Here is a 9,184-nt window from a genome sequence, read left to right as displayed (position 1 = left end):
TGCGCCGAAGCCGAGGCTGCAAACTCGTTTATACGGAGAACATGTTTGTTTGTGTGTCTGCGCGCGTGACTTGTTTACCAGGAGGATTATCGGATGCTTAAAAAGTACGCCGCGTGACAGTTTGATGTGTTTCTGATTTCATGAATAGAATTAAAGTGAGCAGGAGGAACTGAAGAAAACACAGAACTGATCATTTTACAACCGCTGGGACTGATTGTTGTTGTTTTAGTGTGTTGTGACGTGTTTTTGTGTGTCCTTGTGTACTTGTATGTAAAAAGTTTGTAAAAAAGTAAATTCAAAAGCATAATTGTCTTGTTGGGATGTTTTTCGTCTTGTTTTTTTGTCATTTTGAGTTTCATTTCTGTTTTTAAAAAATATTATTTTGTTTGAATTTTATTTCTGTTTTGTCGAGTTTTTTTTTTATTTTTTTTTTTTTTAAGCATTTTATGTCCAGTTTCTCTAAATTTTTGTCTATTTAGCTGTCTTTAGTGATTTTGTCTTGTTTCTGTCTTTTTGTGTTTCGTTTCTCTTATTTTGTTTCTCATTTTTGTAGTTTTGTGCAGTTTTTTGGTTTAATTTTGTCTCATTTGTTGTTGCGTTGTCTCGTTATTTGTCATTTTGTGCCTCGTTTCTCAGATTTTGCGTTTCGTTGAGTTGTTTTGTGCCTCGTTTTTGTCACTCTGGCTCTCGTTTGGGCCACTTTGTGTGTCGTTGGTGTTGCTTTTTGTCAGTTTGTGCTTCATTTCTCTCATTTTGTGTCACGTTGTGTGTTGGTTGTCGTAGTTCATGTCTGTCTGTTGGGGACAGTTTTTTTTCTACTTTTTACCATTTTGGAACTGATTTTGTGTCTCATTTCTCTCATTTGGTGTCTCGTTTATGTTGCTTTGTCTTGTTTTTTGTCATTTTGTGTTTTTTGTCATTTTGAGTTTTATTTGTGTTGTTTCGTCCATTTAAAAAAAATAATCCTGTTACGTCCGGTGTGTTCTCTACATCTTTGTGTATTTAGCTGTTTTTAGTCATGTTTGTGTCATTTTGTGTCTCATTTCTCTGACTTTGTGTCTCATTCTTTTTGTTTTGTGTTTCCTTTGTGCTCTTAGAACTGGTTTTTTGAACTTTCTCGTTGAAGCTGTGTGGTGAGGTGAAGTGCTGACTCTGAGCGTTATCCCGAAGGCGCTCACGTCCACATTTAGCTTCATCGAAGAAGGAAAACGACCCAAATTAAAACAAACTGCAGAACGCGACCGAGCCGATCCGTCTCGTGCATCCGCTGCACACTTTGATGCACAAACTGTGTTTGCGCGATTCGACGGCGACGTCTGAGCTTTTAATAACTCGAGCGCCGCCTCCGTCATCCGTCTTGTGCTCTAAGGAGAGTTCTGCTGCCGCTGTTCCTGACTTGTCAGCTGTGATTTAGCGCGCCATTACGGCGGCCGGGTATAAAACACAGGCCTGATAACAAATGCATGGAAAATAAAAATGTGCAGGTGTTTGCACTGGAGGCTCCGTGTGCTTCTCCGGGCGAGAAATCAGCCGGAGTTTACCGACATCATTTCTCTTCTTCTTCCAATCTCCGGCTCGGCCTCCGTCTCTCTGGATGCCATCTTTCTTGTGCGGCTCCATCCTTCACTGTTCCTCCCTCCTGAAAAACCAATGTGCATTCCTCACTGTATGATTAAGAGAAAGCAGGAGTCAGAAATAGACCTCGACACCCCAAAACAACACACACAGATTATAGTTTCGCCACCAGGAACAGGAGGGACCGTGTCAGCGGGTAAATACGAGCCGTCTGTTAACCTGCCACGTGTTCATCTCGGTCATACGTGAAGTAAAAGCTGGACGAACTCGTGATGTTACGTCTGCTCGGTGCCATGGAGCTCATTTATTAGTTTTACTTCAAAGTGAAAAAAAAAAGTTAAATAAATTATGTTATTTTTTATTTCCTTAATATTCAGCCTTCTGTTTTCAAATAATAGCAAATATCCCCCCCTTTTTTTTATTGCGGAGTACAGTGGTAAATAATTTAAATAATAGTAATAATTGAGGTGAAATGCTATAAAATAAATAAAATAATTACCAGACATTTGGACTCTTAAGTTTTAATGGTTAAAATGTTTGTTTCATGATTTATCTATTGCTGAGTTGAATACAGTAGTATAAAAAATAATAATAATAATAATTAAGGTGAAATGCTGTCAGATAAATAAAATAAAGAAATAATCGCCAGAGATGTGGACTTAAAAAATAAAATAAAATAAAAAATATGGTTAAAATGTTTGTGTTTGTGTGTTTCTTTGACTTTACCAGTTAGAATCAAAAGTCTGTAAAATAACTAACTTAAATGAAATATTTGCCATTTTCCAATCCTTCATTTACATATTTTTCTTTCAACTAGCAGCAAAAAGTCTGTAATATTAAAATAATGATAATTATAATAATGTAAATAATTAAATACAGTAAAAATCAGTGTAATTTTATGATTAGATGCTGTGTGTGTGTGTATATATATATATATATTTCAGGAAAAAAATAAAAATGTGGAAATTATTTATAATTGCCATGTCCAAATTATTATTTAATTTATTTATTTAGATTTTTTAAATAATAAAACATATCCGGAAATACAACACAAAACAGGGAAAATGTGCATCACAAAAAATAAATCTTTCAAACAATAACAGTTAAACTTTTAAAATGACAAAACATTAATTTTTTTATGGTCCATTTACTGAGTTTACAGCAGATTGTTAATATAAACATATATATAATATAACAGCTTAACAAACTACGAACGTCCGTCTCCCAGGTTCAGCTGATTCTTTTGGGAATTTTTACTGAGAGACTCCGAACCGATCAGAGCTCCGGATGTTCCACCGCGAGGACGAAACAGAAGTGGCTCCAACATGGATCCCTGTGGAATCCCTCCCACTTGTTTATGTGTGTTTTTCATCTCACAGCGAAACGTTTTCATCAACATGTTTCTGTTCTTTGAGCACAACGCTTTCAATTCTGTCAAGCTTCTCTTAAATACGTTTATTTTCTTTAAAAAACTGTGTAAAATTCTTAAATTTTAAGTTCTCTCTGGACTTTTGTGCTTTAATTTCCAGGGTTTTGACACTTGTGCTTTAGAAATGATTTATGTTTTTGTGTTTTTTATCTCACAGGCGCACATTTTCTTTTTTCATCGCTGTGTTTCTGTCGTTTTGCTCGGGTGTTTTTGCTTGTTTCGCAGTTTTCGCTTGAAATTTGTCAAATAAAAACAACCTAAAAATCTCGGTTGTTCTTAAATGTTAAGCTCTCTGGACTGTTGTGTCTTAACCTCCAGGTTTTTCACACTTTGGCACAGTAACATAAACTCTACTGACTATTTTTGTTGTATTCATGTCCAGCTCATGATGCTTTTGTGCAGCTTTTTAACACGATTGATTTTATCGTTGGTATTTTCTTAAACTACCTCTTACTGTTTTGTGAAAGCGCTCTTCCTGAGGAGCTTCTTTTCCATTTCAGTTTGTTCACTATATATGTTTTTATTTGTTTTTATCTCACAGGTACACATTTTCTTTTCTGGTTTTGCGTCGGGTTTCATCACCGCGTTTCTGTTTCTTTGGCTTCTCTTAAGCTTCTTTGAAGTAAAGTTGGTAAATAAAAATCCTGAGTCTTCTTAGATTTTAAGCTCTCTCCGGACTAATTGGATCCCTGCGTGGCTTCGGGCTTTATTTTTGAAATTATCTGAATTTTTTTGGGGCCATTTAAAAAAAACAAAAAAAAACCCAAACACGTCTTTCTGTAATTCCACCACGACAGATATCCTCCCTCCTGTAGCCTTGGCTCTCTCAAGGTTGGAGCTGAGAGGGCGAAGCAGCAGCAGCAGCAGCAGCAGCAGCAGCAGCAGCAGCAGCAGCAGCAGGGCCTTTGTCAGGGTTTCTTACGTAAGAGTGGCGGCTCTTATGTAAGGAACACAGCACCGAGCGGGCCGAATGGATTTCGAGGTGTCTCGCCCAGCGGGGGTTCAGGCAGGAGGCGCAGGGGGAACGTTTCAAACGGGCGTCGGTTCCTTCTTATCGTGGAGGAAGCAGGCAGATGGCGAGACAACTGGCAGGCTGAGGGGAGGAAGAGCCGGACGGACGGGCGGACGGACGGACGGACGGAGCCAGAGGTTTGGGTCTCAGAGATAAAAGCCGGCAGGACTTGGACGTGCAGGAGTTTTCCTGCAGCGACACGCTCCCTGTGCAGAGCATCTGGGAGGACAGGATCGTGTCTGCTGCCAGCTCCCTGATCTGAGCGGCCTCGGACACAATGAGCAGATGAATGTGTGCCATTGTGCTGCATCTGCAGGGGGGAGGAGGGGGGGAGGGGGGGAGGGCTGGAAGGAAACACTGGGTGACAACTGAAGGGGAGGAACCCTGGACGTGAACGATATGATCAGAACCATGATGAATAATACGGCCGACACCCAGTGTTCACTCTGACTGCTGGTTTGTGTTCAGGTTATGACACCTCGATGCATCAAAATCCAGATTATCGACTATTTTTATGTTAATATTCAGGTTTTTGTTCATCAACATCCAGATTATTGACATTTTAGAGTTTCAGTTTCAAGGTTATTGCTTCATTTATACATTAATATCCAGATTATTGACACTTTTTGTGTTAATATTCAAGTTTTTAACCCTTTTTTTTTTACATAAATATCCAGATTATTGACTATTTTGTGTGTTATTATTGTTTTTACACATTATTATTCTGCTTGTTGACTATTTTATTTGGTATTATCCAGGTTTTAGACACTTTACTGCCTTAATATCCAAATTATTTACATTTTTTGTACATTAATATTCAGGTTTTAGACACTTTATTGCCTTAATATCCAAATTATTTACATTTTTCTACATTCATATTCAGGTTTTAGACACTCTTGTCCATGATTGTCCAGGTTTTTGTTATTTTATTGTGTCAATATCCAGGTTTATGACTATTTTATACTTAAATATCCAGATTGCCGACACTTTTTGTCTTAATATTCAGGTTTTTGACCCTCTTTTGTGCGTTATTATTGAGGTTGTTGACTATTTTGATACGGTAACCTCCAGGTTTCTGACCTTTTCATGCTATGATATCCAAGTTTTTGTCACTTTTGAACATAAATGTCCTGATTTTTTAATACTTTTGTGCATTGAAATCAATATTATCGACACTTTCTCATGTAAACATTGACACTTGACACTTTTTGAGACTTTTGTACATTAATATCCAGATTTTAGACACGTTAGAGTACAAGTATCAAGGTTGTTACTACATTTGCACATTAATATTCAGGTTTTTGACCCTTTTTTGTTCATCAGTGTCCAGATTATTGACTAGTTTGTGTGTTATCAATGCTTTTATGCATTAATATTCAGGTTGTTGATGATTTTATTATGGTATTATCCAGGTTTTTGATGTTTCACTGTGTCAATATGAAGGTTTGTGATGATTTTGTCCATGAACATCCAGACAGATGACACTTATGTGTGCTACTATCCAGGTTATTGCTACTGTTCTACATTATTATCCAGGTTTTTAACTGTTTTGTGTGAGATTATTGACACTTTAAAACAGGAGAATCTGTTTTTTTGTATGTTAATATCCAGGTTTTTTATTATTTTCTTGGTTAATATGCATTTATTGACACTTTTGTGTTTTATTGGGAAGATTATTGACATTGATTACTGTGATTATCCAGCATGTGGATCATTTAACGCACTCATATCCAGATTACTGACACTTTTGTGGGTTCATATTTTGGCTTTTGACACTTTGATGCATTAATATCCAGGTTTTTATCACTTTTCTATGTTCCTATCAATATTTCTGACACGTTCGTGCGCTAACATCCAGGCGTTTGACTTTTATATTTATTATTTTTCAGGTTTCTGACACTTTCACGCTGTCATCTCCAAGTTTTTGAGACTTTAGTGCATCAATAGGCAGATTATTGGCACTTTTTTTTGCGTTAATATCTAGACTGCGGATACTTTATTGTGCCTTTATCCAGGTTGTTGACACTCTTTTGTGTGTTGATTGCCAGGTTTTTGACACCTTAGTGCATGAAAATGAAGATTATTGGCGCTTTTGTGCGTTAATATTTTAGTGCTTGACGATTTCTTGCTACCATGTTGAAGTTTTTGATATGTTTTTGCGTTATTAGCCGCATTTTTTGTCTTAAAATCCAGGATATAGAGACTTTAATGTACTCATATCCAGGGTGTTGATGCTCTTTTGCGAGTTAAAGTGCAGGTTTGTGTGTTAATTGGCAATTTTGTGAGTTAATATCCAAGTTTTTGACATTTAATTTTGCTATTATTGAAGCTCCTGTGCTGTCACATCATTGCGTGTTAATATCCAGTTATCGACAAAAGCGGTATGATTCTGTGCGTTATTGCAAAAACAACATCTTTCCAGCAGCACTTTGGTCTGACGGATGTGAGATGATCGTCTTCGGGGTTATTAATAGTCTCGTCTCACAGCGACAGCGTTTACTGCAGTGCGTGTTTTTTTTTTTTTTTAGAACCGATATCCAGGAGCCTTGTTTCACTTTTGCAGAGATCTGTGTGTGGAGGGCTGCAGCTGACTGATAACGCCGCAGTTCTGCTGTTTGGCCCTGATACTGCTGCTGCTGCTGCTGCTGCTGCTGCTGCTGCTGCTCACCTGAGTCTCGGTCTGATGGCAGATTGTTGGGACGGACGCCGTGTTTCCATGAATGAGGCTCAGTGCAGGAGACGGAGGCCTTGAACACATCAGCAGCCTGCCTGAGAGTAACGGCAGTCTGATCCGTGAAGCCAGGCTGCCATCTGCTGCCTGCTGCCTGCAAGAACGCTTCTGTCTTAATATCCAGATTTTTGACCCCTTAATGCATTAACATCCATACAATTTACACTACAGTGAGCTGATATCCAGATTTTTTAAGGTTTCATGGGTTAATATCCACGTTTGTGACCCTTTTGTGCATTATTATCCCAGTTGTTGGCACTTTATCTGAGTTATTCTGCAGGTTAGTGACCCTTTGATGCAATAATATCCAGATAATTTACACTTTTGTCTGCTGATATCCATATTTTTGAAAGTTTCGTGGGTAAATATCCAAGTTTTTGATAATTTTGCCTGCTCATATTTATTCTTTTTACACTTCTTTCTGCTAATAGCAAGGTTTTGCCTGCTAATATCCACATTTTTGGACCTTTGTACATTAACATCCAGCTTTTTTTCTGTTGTTGACATTTTTGTACGTCACACCCACGCTGACAAAACAGTTCAGTGATGTTACCACAGAAGAAAGTCGTAGAAAATTATTTAAAATGTTCAAGTAAACGTTAGATCATGATTTAAAAAAAACAAAACAAAACAAAACAAGTTAGTTATTCTCAGTCTGTGCCGGAGTTTGCGGGTGAAGCTGACGGACAGGTTTTCTGACAGAAGCTCCCTGAATGACAGTTTGAAAGCGTCTCCTGCTGCTCCTGATTCATCACCGCCTTTAAGAGGCCCTTCATTACATTTAATTTATGTGAACGTAATTAAACAGCGTGATGACAGAAATGAAATAATGATCCCGTCTGATTAAGTCCTATAGGTGCTGCACTGCTGTGGGCTTTGGTGACGCCATACGAGGTTATTTTGGAATGACTTTGAAACAGGGACTCGTCTCGTTATCGGCTGGTTCCTCTGAACACAAAGCACACTTTTTGTTTGGTGTAGATCTGCAACAGGAGTCGAACCAAAGTGATGTAAAATTAAAGACAACAACCCATCAGACGTAAACACAGAGAGCAAAGGACAAATCTGATTTAAGATGAACACACAGTAAAGAAAACTAGAAGAGGGTTAAAGATGAAGTGTTTGTAGTAGCTGTTACCTCATTGTCATTAGTAGTAGTACGACAAGTAGCAGTAGTTGTAGCAGACCTGGTTTTAGCATTAATAGTTGGAGTTGTAGCCGACGTTTAAACAAAAATATATATGCACCACTATTATTATTATTATTATTATTATTATTATTATTATTATTGTGATTATTGTTATTATCTCACCACACCAATGACTATTTAATTCACAGTTCCAGCTCTGATGCCGCTGATTAAATGCTCCATAACTAAACCTTGACTTAGTTAAACTTGGATCTTTTGTTTTAAAGTGTAATAATTCTCTTTCTTTTTAAGGCTTTTGAGGCAAAGCAAACAAACTTAAAAGCATCAGAACCAAACAACCAACCCACCAGAATATTTTAGGGTTTGCTCGAGTATTTTAATGAAAAATAATCCCTCTTAAATCATCAAATCTTGTAAGAAACACTAAATAAATGGATCCAGAGCAGCAGCAGCAGCAGCAGCTGTCAGTGTGGGGAACCAGAGCGCTGCTGGCCCTTTAAGACTCTCGCCGTCTCCATGGTAACAGTCAGGAAGTCACGCCGAGCATCTTTAGCATGCTAACACCTGCTGCTTCGGGCGGTTCACTGCTGCTTTATTGGACTTTTTTTCAAACTTTGACTCCTCTCTGAACGGTGAGTAGTGAAGCCGCGCAGCGTCTCTGTTGGACTTTATTTAGTCCTGAATGTCACTAACGATCCTCTGTTAGCCGCTGCGCTAACGTCTGTTTCTGCGCTGTTAGCCTCCGAGCTAACGATGCGCTAGCGATGCGCTAACTCTTGTTTGAGTCGCACAGCCGATGCTGCGGGATGGAAACGTGAATGTGTCCCATTACGAGACGTGAGTGTCGCTGCTCGGACAGCTGCTCTGCTGCCGCGTGGAGCCGCTCCGGTGTCGCTGTCCGTGGTGCTAGCGGAGCGGAGGCTAAACAGCTGGAGCTAGCAGGAGCAGAGGAGCTACCGTCATCTGTTGGTTATTATCAGACCTCAGAGCTGCTTCTGTGGCAGCAAGTTAAATATCCTCTTTGTTGTTGTTATTTACGTGCACAGTGGGATGACATTGCACATTTCAGGACCATGACTTGACAATAAAATGTAGTACAAACAGCATGAAGGGCGACTGGACATGACATTGTGGAGTAGCTGGACAGTACAGACATATTTAGAGTTTTTACAACAATGTGATGTTCGTAATTCAGTTCAATTCAATTCAGTTAACTTTATTTAATCCCCTATAGGGGCGATTCAGAAGCGAGGTCGAATATGTGACTGTATGGTTGAAATATCGACA

The 9,184-nt window shown here is 38.6% G+C and overlaps 1 protein-coding gene across 1 annotated transcript in view; it reads left to right on the top strand.

The window, feature by feature from the left end:
• The first annotated feature begins 8,495 nt into the window (after window positions 1-8,495).
• The window catches only part of LOC103371623 (nicolin-1-like), a 15,123-nt gene continuing 14,434 nt past the window's right edge, over window positions 8,496-9,184 (top strand). Inside the window, exon 1 of the mRNA XM_008301008.1 lies at window positions 8,496-8,529. The gene's annotated coding sequence lies outside the window, so the exon portion shown is untranslated. The remainder of the gene's footprint in view (window positions 8,530-9,184) is intronic.

The sequence above is a fragment of the Stegastes partitus genome, unplaced genomic scaffold (genome assembly GCF_000690725.1).
Source record: "Stegastes partitus isolate 25-593 unplaced genomic scaffold, Stegastes_partitus-1.0.2 Scaffold1621, whole genome shotgun sequence".
Classification (NCBI taxonomy): domain Eukaryota; kingdom Metazoa; phylum Chordata; class Actinopteri; family Pomacentridae; genus Stegastes; species Stegastes partitus.
Note: the sequence above shows the minus strand (reverse complement) of the source record. Positions and strands in the feature narration are given on the sequence as shown.